The sequence below is a fragment of the Harpia harpyja genome, chromosome 14, assembly GCF_026419915.1.
Source record: "Harpia harpyja isolate bHarHar1 chromosome 14, bHarHar1 primary haplotype, whole genome shotgun sequence".
NCBI lineage: Eukaryota > Metazoa > Chordata > Aves > Accipitriformes > Accipitridae > Harpia > Harpia harpyja.
In genome coordinates this window covers 9,684,259-9,698,386 of record NC_068953.1, presented here as the reverse complement: position 1 = coordinate 9,698,386, position 14,128 = coordinate 9,684,259, and the positions used below count along the sequence as shown (strand labels likewise).

General features: G+C 45.1%; 1 long non-coding RNA gene across 1 annotated transcript in view; it reads left to right on the top strand.

Annotated features, from left to right (window-relative positions):
• LOC128151054 (uncharacterized) overlaps positions 1-14,128 on the top strand; it is a 121,536-nt gene that overhangs the window by 24,298 nt on the left and 83,110 nt on the right. Inside the window, exon 3 of the long non-coding RNA XR_008238269.1 lies at positions 14,061-14,126. This is a non-coding gene — a long non-coding RNA (uncharacterized LOC128151054). The remainder of the gene's footprint in view (positions 1-14,060; positions 14,127-14,128) is intronic.

Below are 14,128 nucleotides of genomic sequence, written 5' to 3'. Positions count from 1 at the left end.
CTTGCCAGGAATTTGTCATCTGTTTTGTTTTTTTTTTTTCTTCTGGTTCTGAGCCACTTGCTCTTACTGGTTTTACTTTAGCTTCTCTCTTAGGAGTTAATTATTACAGATAGTTCTGCATAATCTTTCTGACTGCAAATAACAAAGCTGAGCCGAGGTATGGCCCTGTGGCTGGGATCCATTTTAAGACAGGGCAGGCTTCAGAGGTGCATAAAAATGCTTGTACAGTGACAGGAGCAGGTGCAGGTTGCTTACATCTGTGTGTCTTGAGCAAGAGCAGCGGTTTTGAGCCAGTTTTTTTGCAGTTAGCAACTGTCATCATAGAATCATTTAGGTTGGACTCAATGATCTTAAGGGTCTTTTCCAACTGTTAACCTAGCACTGCCCAGTCCACCACTAAACCATGTCCCTACATGCCACATCTACACGTCTTCTATATATCTCCAGGGATGGTAACTCAACCACTTCCCTGGGCAGCCTGTTCCAATGCTTGACAACCCTTTTGGTGAAGAAATTTTTCCTAATATCCAATCTAAACCTCCCCTGGTGCAACTCAAGGCCATTTCCTCTTGCCCTATCGCTTGTTACTTGGGAGAAGAGACCAACACCCACCTCACTACCACCTCCTTTCAGGCAGTTGTAGAGAGCGATAAGGTCTCCCCTCAGCCTCCTTTTCTCCAGACTAAACAGCCTCCATTCCCTCAGCTGCTTCTCACAGGACTTGTTCTCTAGACCCTTCACCAGCTTTGTTGCCCTTCTTTGGACAAGCTCCAGCACCTCAATGTCTGTCTTGTAGTGAGGGGCCCAAAACTGAACACAGTATTCGAGGTGCAGCCTCACCAGTGCTGAGTACAGGGGGACGATCACTGCCCTAGTCCTGCTGGGCACACGATTTCTGATACGAGCCAGGATGTTATTGGCCTTCTTGGCCACCTGGGCACACTGCTGGCTCATATTCAGCTGGCTGTTGACCAACATCCCCGGGTCCTTTTCTGCTAGGCAGCTTTCCAGCCACTCTTTCCCAAGCCTGTAGCGTTGCATGGGGTTGTTGTGACCCAAGTGGACCTGGCATTCAGTCTTGTTGAACCTCATACAATTGGCCTCGGCCCATTGATCCAGCCTGTCCAGATCCCTCTGTAGAGCCTTCCTACCCTCAAGCTCTTGGATAAGCTCCTTTCTACCCTTGTCCAACTACCTGAAAATGCTCTTGCAATAGGAACTGAGCGGTGCCCCTTTATTGCCACTTTTCAGTAGAAGGCGTGGAGACCTGTAAGGGCTAGGGGGCTAGGTAATTTCCTGAAGGCTACTTGCACGTGTGCTACATCTGATTAAGGAGTTCTTACTTTTGTCCCCTCAAGTGCCCCTGAATGCTGGCTGCTTCTTGTAGGAGCCTCTTGCTTTTGCAGAACGGTTGAAAGCAACCTTTACTGCAAGGTTGGACAAATTATTTGCATGTAGATTTTTATCCCTCTGTTTTGCAAATCTTAGACATCCCCTCTACACTCAGCCTTATTAATACAGCTGGTGTATGTTTTCTTACCCTTGGACTAGGAAATGCTCCTTTTCTTTTCCTTTCAGTGCCTCCTTTGTTCCTATAGACAAGAATGTCATCTGGGTTACTCTGACTTGAAAGTAGATGTGACTAGAACTGGTTCCCTTCTTGAGTCTTACCATGTCCTGGATTTCTTGGGTACATCCAAGATCAGGACTGCTGCCTTACAGACAACTCCCATTTCTTACGTATAGGAGTGCTGCATCCCAGTCTGTTGGTTCAGTCCCAGAGAAGGGATATGGCAGCAGGTAACCTTTTGCCTTTGTTTCAAAACAAAATAAGATTCACTCTGGGAATGGATCTTTTGACATCCGGGAGCAGTTCAGTGATCCTGTTGTGTGGAATGATTCCCACTGACAGAGATCGTTATGGGAGATGGTGAGGTGATTAATGTGTCCTTGTGATTAACCCCAAAGTGATGCACGTGTGTGTTGTGCGACAAGCACTGAGGTCTACCCCGCCTGTCTCCCTGTGCGTTATGCCTATAGCAGTATATACTTTGCAGTCTTGGTTTGCTTTCCTAGAGGGCTGTGTTGTGTGATGGGATTATTCACTTTGGGAGTGAAGGTGGGTTCCTATATGATGCTTCCTTCACATTAAACCAAAAGATTTGTAAGCAAATTCCAAGAAGACTGAAATCAGAGCAGATGCTTGACGGGTGCATCTGTCCTGCAGAGTGGAGGATGCATGGTCAGGGGAGTCAAGGGCTCAAGGAGGAGAGAGTTGAGAGAGATTTAGTAAAAATAGGGAAAGTTCAGCTTGAGCTGCATGTGTGTCTGTGTGTGCCCGTGCGCCTGCGCATCTCCGTGTGTGGGATTTTTCTTCCCCGTTCTTTCACCGCCAAGGGTTCTTTATTGTCTCTTGCAGGTAGATCACTCATTGCTATAAATTTTCTTATCTCCAGTGCTTTTCCAATTATGGATAACAACAGGAAAGCAGTCATTGGTTTCTAAAAGGTCATCAAGATATAGGGCCCGATTGGGAAGGGGATGACTTATGGAGTTAGCTTGTGTAAATCTGGGGAAGTTTTATGCACAAGTCAGGCACAAAATGTAAGTGAGATTCATAAAAAACAGAGATTTACACTGGCTTCAGTTACTGGAAATCAAAATGGTTATGAAAATTTCCCATTCTCTCTATGCCTGTATATGCAGAGAATAAGCTTTAAATGTGTTTTTCAAGTGCCCATGGTGCTGGGGAAGGGCTGTCCTGCCAGCCTTGGGTGATGGACCACTGCCTGTCCAGAGCATGCACAGGGCGCAAAGCAATGGTAAATACGAGCTTCTCACACACCTTGCCTTGCCGGTCACCTAGAGGTGACCTTCTCCATGCATGAGAGGGCAATTCAGTCCCATCTGAGTGCTGGCAGCATCCAGTGAAGGTGATGGTTGGGACAGAGCCACTTCTCAGGTGACATCAGAATTAATGTCGCTGTCTCTTTTTACACCCACAAAGTCACTGCAGATCCATGGGGCTTCAGTCATTGGATTTGTCAGGTTTACGTGAGGATGTGAACCTGCCCAGGTCACAGCTGGAGACATCTGGTTTTACATCACCTGCTGTTGGCCGTGACTGCTGCCAGTGACTGGAGGGAGTGTTGGAGAACAGTGAAGGCTGCAAGCCCTGGAGGCTGTAAGCAGAGGAGACGCTTTAATCCCAAGCTGTGGTACAGGCAACAGTTACATCCCAAAGGGTTGCTTGCCTTACCCATGTGCTGAAAGTGTCCATCAGCCTCTGTAGTGCAGCCATTGCTGCTGTCAGTGACATAAGGTGACGGCCTGTTTCCCGTTAGTATAGCAATAGCTTTTGTGCATATACAGCAATGTCACACTGCAAGGCCTGGTTCCATCTTGAGTGGTGCAGCCCGTGAGCAGAAGAGTGAAAAATGCCTCTCCTGTTTTTGTCCTGGCCTGTCCCACAGCATCCCCAGCCATCAGGTTCCCATTCTGCTTCCCTGTGCTGCTGACATTCTTCTTCCTGGGTTTTCTTATAGTTGCAGGAATCCGAAGGAGGGCAAAGTATTGACAATGTCGTGGAAGATCACATGCATATCATGGGTTTCCAAGCTGTAAAATTATGTGGTTTGTGCAAAATGGAAGGAGTAACAGGCAACAGTTCAAGGGAGAATGGTGTCCCTGTTTTAGCTGGGATAGAGTTAATTTTCTTCTTAGCAGCAGATACAGTGCATTTTGGATTTAGTGTGAGAATAATGTTGATAACACACTGATGTTTTAGTTGTTGTTAAGTAGCACTTATCCTAAGTTAAAGATTTTTCAGCTTTCCATGCTCTGCCAGCAAGCAGGTGCACAAGAAGCTGGGAGGGAGCATGGCTAGGACAGCTGACCCGAACCAGCCAAAGGGATATTCCATACCATAGAATATCATGCTCAGTATATAAACTGGGGGGAGTTGGCCGGTGCGGGGACAGATTGCTACTTGGGCATCGGTCAGCGGGTGGTGAGCAATTGCATTGTGCATCGCTTGTCTTTTCTTGGGTTTTATTTCTCTCTTCTTTTTTTTTTGTTGTTGTTATATTCCTTTCATTACTATTATTATTATGTTATATTATAGTTATTGTTATTATATTTTATTTTACTTTAGTTATTAAACCATTCTTATCTCAATCCACGAGTATTACTTCTTTTTTTTGATTCTCCTCCCCATCCCACTGGGTGGGGGGGGAGTGAGTGAGTGGCTGCGTGGTGCCTAGTTGCTGGCTGGGGTTAAACCACAACAAGGGGAAGGACTGCTAACAACTAGTCCATTTTAGGCACTTAGCTGAGGCACTGAAGTTATGAGCCTCATCAGCTCAGCTACTGGAGAGTCAGAGGGGAGAGAGGAAGGTCTGCCCATGTACAAGTCATCCTGTCTAGAGACGAGGATGTCTGTCTGGAGATGTTTCTTGCTCTGTTTTCTGTGGAGGGATCCCTGGATGACTGTGGTCCCAGTAATACCAAGTTACATTGGAGGAACTCAGGCTGCAAAGGTAAGGTGATGGGATGAGAGTATCAGCATGGCAGAGCATCACCAGAGCAGGGCATGGGCATGCACAGCCTTCCTGCAAGGCTTTGAGGTCTTCAAGACAGGCCAAGTTCAACTGTAGCATGTGAGATAAAGACAAAGCAGAAATGTTGCCTTGCATGGCAGGGCTGTTTACCAGACACACAGTTGTCCTCTTTTCAAGAAAAATGCCATGTAGATACAATTTCCAATGCACCTGATGTGGCAAATGGCTGGGAATGTGGCAAGTAGCCAGAGACATAGGCATTTCTGACCATGTTGCCTCTCTGCACCCAAATGTGATGTACAACACAGCAGATCTGCCCTCTAAACCTGCTTCGAAACACAACGATTCAAAGTCGGTACAGAGGTGTCTGGCAGCAAAAAAGGTGTTGGGAGCTGCCATGAGCTACTTAACCTTCTGACTAATGCACGAAGTCATTTCTGTCACAGCTGTCTGAACAATACATTTGCCAATTAAGTTAATTCAATCAAATCCCTTGTATCCAGCAGAAAGGGCAGAGCAAATCCAGGTGAGGGAGAGAGAACAGAGCCAAAATTCCCCTCTACGTAACACAAAAGTGGAACAAAGGGTGTGTATGTGAGCGCATTTGTGTGTATAAATATTTATGAATAATTGCACTGTGGAGCCACAGCATAATTGACAACTCGAAAGCCGGTTCCTGGGATGTGTCCTCCCTAGCTGTGAAGTGACGGAGTGACTTGGGGAACCAGCAGATGCTGTCTTAAGGGCTTCACTCCCACTTCACTGGTTCAAATGCAAAAAGGATGAGTTAAAGATCTGTTGGCCCTGAGGAGGCTCCACTCACCCTGTGCTCAGGGATGCAATGCCACTCCTGACTTGCCTAGTTTCCAAAGCAAAACCATGTGGAGATGCCAGTGTCCATCTCCAGCTTGGAGGGCAGAGGGGTGGTCATGAACAGGGGTGGCCATCAGCTGCTGGGCTCCTGAATCTTGCAGTGTTGAAGTCTCACCTCCCTAGTGGATTTCTACCCTTCCTCATCTCTCATCTGGGCATGGCTTTTGTTTCCAGCTATTTCTATTGAGAATTAATTAAAACATTTAATTTCTAATGTGGTAAACTGCTTTTATTTCCCTGTCCCACTGTGCACTGTACTGGGGTATCATTAACCCAGGGCTTGTTCAAGTTTCTCAGAAAGTGTGCCTCAGTATAAAGGTGCCATTTCTTGACAGCGGTACAAGTCTGTAAGTTTTCCCCACCTACCTAAATCCATTGTGTGAGCAGGCTGTTGCAACAGTAGTGTGTGTTGTAGGAAGGTAACAAATATTACTTGCCCAGTGAACAACAATATCTCCTTCAACCAGACAATAAAGTCTAGGAAGCCACATGCTTTGGACAAGGTCTGTGATGCACACTTTTGTGTTATCATCTATCCAATTGCAGCACAACCAAACCCTTGGAAAATGGGCAGGTTTAGCCATTCGTCATGTGAAATGCAGAATGTTTTGGATCATTGTTGTGTTACAAAAGTGGAAGCATTACCTCTGAGAGTCAAAAGGGTTTTACCTGTAGCTTATGAAGCACCCTCTGCACTTTCTTTCCCATGAGTTGTTTTTTGTATTGGCATTGCCTTAAACAGATTTGAGCCAAGTGTGCATGTTGCCTCTCCTTAGAGAGTAATTTCTGGTTGCACAGTGGCACGCTGCGGCCTTTTCATGGTAAATGGTGGTCCTTTTAGCTAACGCCTACGTCCTGTCTGCGCTGGGGACCCATCCCATGGAATGGGATTACTAAATCTTCTCTTATTATTTCTCTGTTCCTAAGTGTACCTTTACAAAGAGAGGGTCTGACACAACTTGCCTGTGATCACACGCTAGCTTGGGCAGGAGCATGCCTTTTCATTTTGGTTTCCTCCATGGCCTGCAAGATTGCAGATGCTATAGCTGCACCAGTGTAACAGCTTTTTCACTTGGAATATTGTGGTTGGAAATAACATAAATAGCATAAGAGGGCATTGTCTGTCGGTAACCACTCCCCAAAGTACTGACCTCGGCTGCCCCTGCATCGTCGTTGGCCCCAGCACTGTGGTTTCTGGAAGCGTGGTGTTGCACCAGGCTTTGCATGGTGAGCTGGGGTTGATGCAGGGCATTGCCAAAAAGGATGGCATCACGCAGGGCTTACAGCTGCGTATGGGAGTCTGGTTCCTGTCCCAGCTCTGAGCCTTTCTGTGAGCCTACCACTGTCCTGATGTAATTTAATAGAGAAGGTGTGAATGCTTTAATATTTGCTTGAGAGCAGTACATGGGGTGTAGGGGAAGATGTTGGAGAGCGGTAAAAAATGTCATCTGCTTTATGGACAGTAACTGCAGGGCTCCCTTACCTGGGGAGAGGCTCACCAGGTACCTCCAGATGTGCCTGTAAAATACTTTGTGTTTTAAGGCTGGACATAAGCACTACAGGGGATGTGCAGGGTAGAGTCCATGTGGCATAGCACAGGTTTCAACGGCCACTGAGAAATTCAGTCACCAAAAGGAGTCCCAAAAGGAAGGATGAAGGTCTACGGTAAGACCAGAAAGTGCAGAATATCAGACCTGTGCCTGATTCCCTGTTCCAGAGGGAACGTTCAGTGCATTTGCTGCAGCCACTGCTTTGGAGGCAGGATAGGGCCATAGGCTGCTATGATGGGGCAGGAAAAAGCCAAACGAGACTCTTCTTCCTTGACCTGTTCAACCCCGCCAGGGTGGCCCAAGGTCTGCCTAAATGAGGACATGGTACAGCCCGGCAGCAGGAAAGGTCAATCAATCAGGGGGCTGCCCATTGCTGGTGCGATGATGATTAAATTGGGCTTTGCCAGGTTATGTTGCAATTTGGCTTGCTGCCCATCTGTCTTGCCATGTTAAATATATCCATAGCCAAGCGGAGGTCATGGTCAAATCCAGGAGATCCCAGCTCATGTAAATTATCCTCCTTATCCCCCAGTCTCATAAGGGCTTGTAAAGGTGCTCATAGCTACAGCATCCCCTCTCTGACGCAGGGGTTTATATAGCATCTGGGCCTGGCAGTAGGTCTCCCCTCCAGGGACAAGGAGGAGGGAGAACAAAAGTGTCAGTTCCTTTTTTTGCCTTTTTTCCCCCCTTTTTGGCCTTGTTGGCAGGACAAAGAATGGTAACTGAGCAAATGTGCCGGTTTCCAGATTGACACCAAGTGAATACGGCCACTCGTAATCACTGCCTATGAGCATTTATCACTTCCACAGATTACAACGGGGGGAGCAGGTGTCTGACCTGCAATGACAAAAACATGGAGTGGTGGTAGGAAGGAAGGAAATAGATAAGATGTCATTTTTCAGCACAATTTTTCTCTCTTTAATGTTCTCCTAGATTATGGGAAACAATCATGGGATGGGGAACGCTGATGTTTTATGGTGTCAGTAGGGTTTAAGGTTTTAGGTGCAAAAAAAAAAAAAAAAGTGATGTTGGAGCCTGTATATTATGGGGTATTTATAGGACACACTAAGTTGGGTTTTTTTAATTTATTTACTTGAGTCAAGAAAGATAAATGAGGTTCTGTATCCAAGTACTTGTATCTAAAGGAAATTAAAAGAAACACAGTCCTCTTGAACTTGGCCTCCACTTAGGGCAGAAAAATGACACAGGAATGACCCTTCTTAGATTAAACAACTGCTCATGCCTCAAAGGAGATGGTAGAAATTAGTTTGTAAAAATCTTTCCTTCTCATATTACACATTTTCTGCTTCTCCTCATCTCTACTTTTTTCCTACTAGAAGTGCCACCAAAAAAAAAAAAAGAAAAAAGAAACAAAAATCCACCAACTTCGCTGTGGTATCTTCTACTACTACTTCAAAACACAGTCTTCTGTGTGACCTATGAGTGCTGCTTTAATGCTGACTTCAGTTTTCCATCATTGAATGTATTTCAAGATGGAAAATGGTTTTAACTTTCCTGATCTGCAGTTTGGGGTTTAAAACCACATCTCTCATTTTAATAATAGTAATAATCCTATTCTGAACTGCTTTCATGTTTTCCATTTGAAGAGCTGGCAAATGTCCTACAAATTTAAGCGTCACAACATCCTAGGATCAATGAGTGCAAACTGCCAGAATTCAGATCCAGTTCACTGCACAAATCAGAGCTGTTTGTATTTGAAACTTTGGTTTAGATTCATTATTAGAATGTACCAATAGGAAAGGAAGAACTGAGAGGCAATGGGATCTTGCAGGTCACACACTGAATGTAATCAGATCAAGGAGCAACCCATCCCCATATCTTCAGGCTCTTGGGCAGGAAGAGCTGGTTGCAGGTCAGCCTGGCAGTTGCAATCTCTGGCCATGAGAAATGCTCAGTGGAGTCGCTGAAGAGATGACAACCTTCGTGTTCTCTTCAGATGCACATGAGTGAGTTCAGGACTCTGGGAGAATTTGGGGGTTGTTGCTGCTGTTGAGCACTAAGAGAACAGCTTCTGCAGAGAGGAGGAGGAGGAGGGATTTCCTCCCTCTGTGGTTGGTTTGGTTGATTGTGATTGATCAGTGTTAACTAATCCTAGAGACGATTTGGAGTCAGAGGCTGCACAACATGTATGATGGGTCTCTCTCTTCTCTTTGTTAAATGGGAATAAGCCAGATTTTCCTTTGCTGCAAATTTCAAAGCAGTGAGGTGTCTGTGCACCCATTACACATCTTGTGCCTTGCTCTTCCCCTGATAGTTGCAGTGTCTGAGGTCAGTGCCAAGATCCCCATTACAGAATGACCCCCATCCTTGCCAGCACTGCTCCAGGCATCCTTTCCATGCAAAGCAATAGCCCACGTGGGATGCCATGGGGAAGGCAGTTTGCACCCAAGAGGGAGGGAAGGAGGAACAGTGTCTCCAAGAGACAGGCACTGCAAGCTTGCCCTGAGCAGCACACAAGGGTGTAGAAGAAGAATTTAGTAAACCACTATTAGCAATGGAGAGGGGAGGAAGGGAACAGAAAGGAGAGGTGAATATGGGAGAGAAACCCTGGACTGCAGCGAAGTGCAGGGCTTGCCTCTGCCTGCACCCAGAGGTGTTCTCTCTGTCCTGTAAGCAGGAGCACTCTGTGTGCACCAGCACAGTCCATCTGGTAGCAGCTGGTCGTTGTCGCACTCTATTGCACTTTGGTACCGCAAGATCACAAGGTGATCTCTGCAAGTTGAGATCAGCCTCCAAAGCAGATCTCCATATCCTTGAAAGTCAGCTCAGCGGAAATGACAGGGGGGAAGAAGAATTTAAAATTACACCTCTTTTTATCCTTGCTGCGGTGTTCTTTGATAGAAATGCTAGGGGAGGGAAGCTTTTCATATTGTTCTACCAAAACTAAATAAAAATAAGGATAAAATTTTGGAGATGGTGGTAATGAAATTAAGGAGTTTGCTTGTCTCTATCTATAACAACCTTCTGGGTAGTAATCTGAACAGAAATAATAATTTGAAAGGGAAGATAATTAAATTAAACAGGCAACCAAACTGGAGGAATAAGACTTTTGATGAAGAAGGGCGGCTGGGGAAAAAGTAGAGGGGGTGGCTGGGAAAAGCAGCACATCTCTTTAAATTGTCAATCTCTCAGGGCAAGGTTGCTGCAGACATAATGAGTGTCCTAGTGAATTATCTCCCACTTTTATTGTCTGTTGCAACCATGGAAAGATGGGGAGGTGGGGAAACTAACTTTTTTTTTTTTTTTTTTTTTGAATTTGGACAGACTTAAAGAAGTGGCATCAAATTTGAAGGGCACCCAATCAATCTGTTGTCCTAGCTGCATGAAATTGTATTTCCCTGCCACTTCATATCTTATTTGCAGCAGCTGGGCTGTAAGTCATTGGTGATAACATTCTTTATTATGCAGCCGTGTTTATGAACTGTGCCTGGAAAGAGATGATAGAAATATGCAGCAATATGCAAAGGGGGGGATGCTGGGGGGAGGGTGAATAAATGCTAGTTGCTAGGGCAACCGTGGGGCTATTTTGGGCATCAAATTTTGCAGATGATGAAAAGCATTTTCATGTGATGGTTGGTCTCTCTGGGAAGAGAAGGGAAGAGAGGGCACACAATAAACCGGGAAGATAATATCCAAGAAGGCAGTCATTTAATTTTTTCATATATAAATACATATATAGTTTCAGCTGTACTGAAAATGTATTAAAACCAAAGGAGACAGTACCTCCTAGTTAAGGGGAAGGAGAGGTGTTTTAAATAACTAAATAGGAAATGGCATGCTAGTAATTTGGGAGGCTTTCCTACATCACTTGGCACAGTCTGAATCTAGCCAGTGCTCTCAGAAAGCGCTGCATGAGTCATGCTGCTGTCTGCAGTTACCTCTGCTTGCACCCAGTCCGTCTCACCATAGGCAACAAACATCTCTTTCCCCCAAAGGCTGTCTCCATCTCTATCACAGTAGCAATTGAGCCAATTAATTCACAACCCCTTCTGTCACAGGTTAATAAAAACCAAGTTATCAAAGACTGCTCTTGACTTTCGTAAGGATCAGATGATACCCATACTTGATACCCATTACAATGCTAAGATTCATAAAAAATGGGAATTGCTTTCAGGCAGTTGCCCTCAGCCAGAAATCTCCAACCTGGAGGATATAAGCTGCTCCCACCATGCTGACATGGGGAGGCATGGAGGAAAGGGCTGCGTATCCCCCCCCACCATGCACACAGGCTGGGGCAGAGGCAGAAGATCCCATTGGGGGAGATCCTGGTGACTTTAGGGACTGAGGTTCAGGCACGGGAGCTCGCCAGTCTGGACACTTGATGTTCGTGCCCTTGCAATGCTTTGAGCTGAAGGTCATACCGAGGAGTTGTCAGAGCCAAGGGCGCTTTTACAGAATGAGCACAAGTTTCCCATTTTTAGCCTGTAACAGAGCAACACCAGAGAGAAAAGGCAGGTCACAGCGAGGGGTGAAATCACCTGCACTTGCCCCAGCTGGGACCAGGGTGGATCCTCCTCTGCTGGTGGGTCCTGGGTGGGAATGCAGAGGGCAGCCCCAGTGAGGGTTTTGCACCTTCACCTGTGGACTTCTCACACCAGCAGAAAGGGCAGGAGGCAGGTGAGCCGGCAGAAGTGGCAGTGCTTGGGAAAGGTGAAGCAGGACTGCGAGCAGGGTAAGAACTTGTCCTGAGCTCTCGGCTGCTGACTTTCCTGAGCGTAAAGTTTGCTTATGCGCTAGACTAGCTCTGTTGCAGTGATGCTTTTCTTAATTTGATTTTACTGGAATTGCTCTGAACGAGAGCAAGCTTATGAGTGTTGTTTGCAGCCCCTGGATGATCACTGTTGCTCGAGCCGTTCTTAAAATCCTTGGGACTCTAAATATATTGGCACATTAAGTCGGTTAAAATGAACTGCGCATGTTTGCAGCAAGAAATCTATTTCAAATGCAATATAATGTGACTCTCTTATTGCTCTAAAGTTGTGTTTTTAATTAAGTAGTTATCAGTGGCAGTGAGATTCTTCTTGAATAATTAAATCAAGGTAGTTTAGTGAGTAATTGTAAAGCAAATTGCTGAGACCATCAGGCTGCTGTTGAGACAGTCTGTTTTCTTTCAGAAAATTAATCCAAGTGATGCGTGTTGCTAAGAAAGTAGTAGAACATTGTGCTGAGTAATGGGCATTTGTCTTGGTATGCTTTGTGTCTCGGAGCTGTGTATTTCTAATTCTGCCTTCCCCTTTTTCAGTTGTCTTCTCCAGAAACAAATGCTGATGAATTTTCACTTTGCATGTTCCCTTTCCCTTAATCTGCTGCCCTGGGTAGTTCAGCACAGAAGGCTGAAAGGGTGTGGGTGATAATTTAGTTACTAAACAACATAAACACCGGCCTGATTTTACCAGTTCTCGTGTGCATGAAACAGGACATTCTGGTCTGGATTTCCCAGCTTTTGGCCAAGGCAGAGCTGAGCCAGCCCTGTCTCCTACACCCTGGCATCTAATTCAGAGGTTTTGTTGCTTGTGTGTTAATCTGGTATTTAAGGTGTCTCACTCGGCATGTAGTAATTCTTTCACTGTTAGATATTCTGCATATAAACAGCCAACAGATATCTTCCATTGTATTAAACTTTATTTGCCAGGTAGATCAAGGGGAAATCCTCTGCATGAGCCCTGAACTTGTGTGGGTGCCTCCAGCCGTGGTGTGTACGGACTGCCTGCAAAATAGATGCCCATCCACATGCACAGTGAAGGAAAATATGTGCACACTGTAGAAACAATATATTTGACAGATTTGTTATTTTTGAAAGCCTGCCTCATGTTCTCTTAGTAGCTTTCCTTGCTCTGCCTGAGGAATATGTTCAACAAATATGAGCGTTACACAAATTTTGAGGAAGCTAAGCTGACTCTAGAGCAGCTTGTTGATATTTTCAAAGGTAAAATGAAGAATTAAGTGAGGAGAGTCTGGCCACCCTCCTGACATTATCCTCAGGCATCAGCAATCGCACAACAATTTACCAGCTGATGTTTTGTTAGGGCATTTATTCTGTAACCACAAAGTCCAGGAGGACTGATGGGGATACTGCTATCTTGTGGATTTACTTCTACGAAGTGGGATTTTTCTAAAGTGCCTCAATAATTTAGGAGTACAGCCTTATTGAAAAGCATTCGGGCACCTTTGGAAATCCCATTCATGACTCTCCGTTATGCTTTACGAGCCTGCAGCCCTCAACGGGGACGTTATTTCATGCTCTAGGTAACAATGTAAAACTCTGTGGTTTTTAGCACCATACTGGCTTTTCACCGGGAGAACAATTTACAGAGATATTGTTGCTATAGCAGACTCAATTCCCCATGCCTTTTCTGGAGCCTTCCTGCTGTCACCTTTGGTTTTTCCTCAAAGCTTCAAGGATTTTCTAGCAGAGATGAGGCAGCTTTTCTGCAGCTCTGGGCTCAGCTCTCAAGTCTGCCATTACCCACCGGGGGTCTTCGGACAAAACAGCTCTTTTTGTCTGCGTTTGCATCTCTCTAAAATAGAGATATTGGCGCCAACAGGGGCAATGGATAGGGTAAGGGGGAAGCTTTTGCGGGAATAGAGGCTGCAGAACTGCAGAGCATCCTTAGCTGTTATTGGCTGCTCAAGTTTTGATGAAATGGCAGATTTTAAAAGTTTTTGGAAAAACTGTCCCATTTCTTGCTACAGAAGGTGGCAGATATCTAAAATTTTTCAGTCTTTTTTTTAAAGCGAAAGTTTAGACAGGAAATTAAGTTTTGTTTTGTTTTGTTTTTTTTTTAAGGCTTTTTCTGTGCATTTCCAACCACTTTGTCCCCCCAAGAATGGGTTGGCTGTCTTTTGCCATATATCCGTATCAGTGCTGAGAAACTGGAAACATTTATTTCCTCATTTCTGGTCCCTCCTGCACTTGAGCTACCAGAAACACTAAGCGTGAAGTTGAAGCTATCTTTCTGTGCACTGTGTAGTCTAAATACTGTTGGAACAAACAGGGTATAAAATTTGGGAATAACACAAATTCTTTTCTCTTTTTTTTTTTTTTTTTTTTTTCCAGGACATGGAAGCTTCTGCCTGTGAATTTAATACCAAAGACAATCAAGATCTTGGTGACAGACAGAAGGT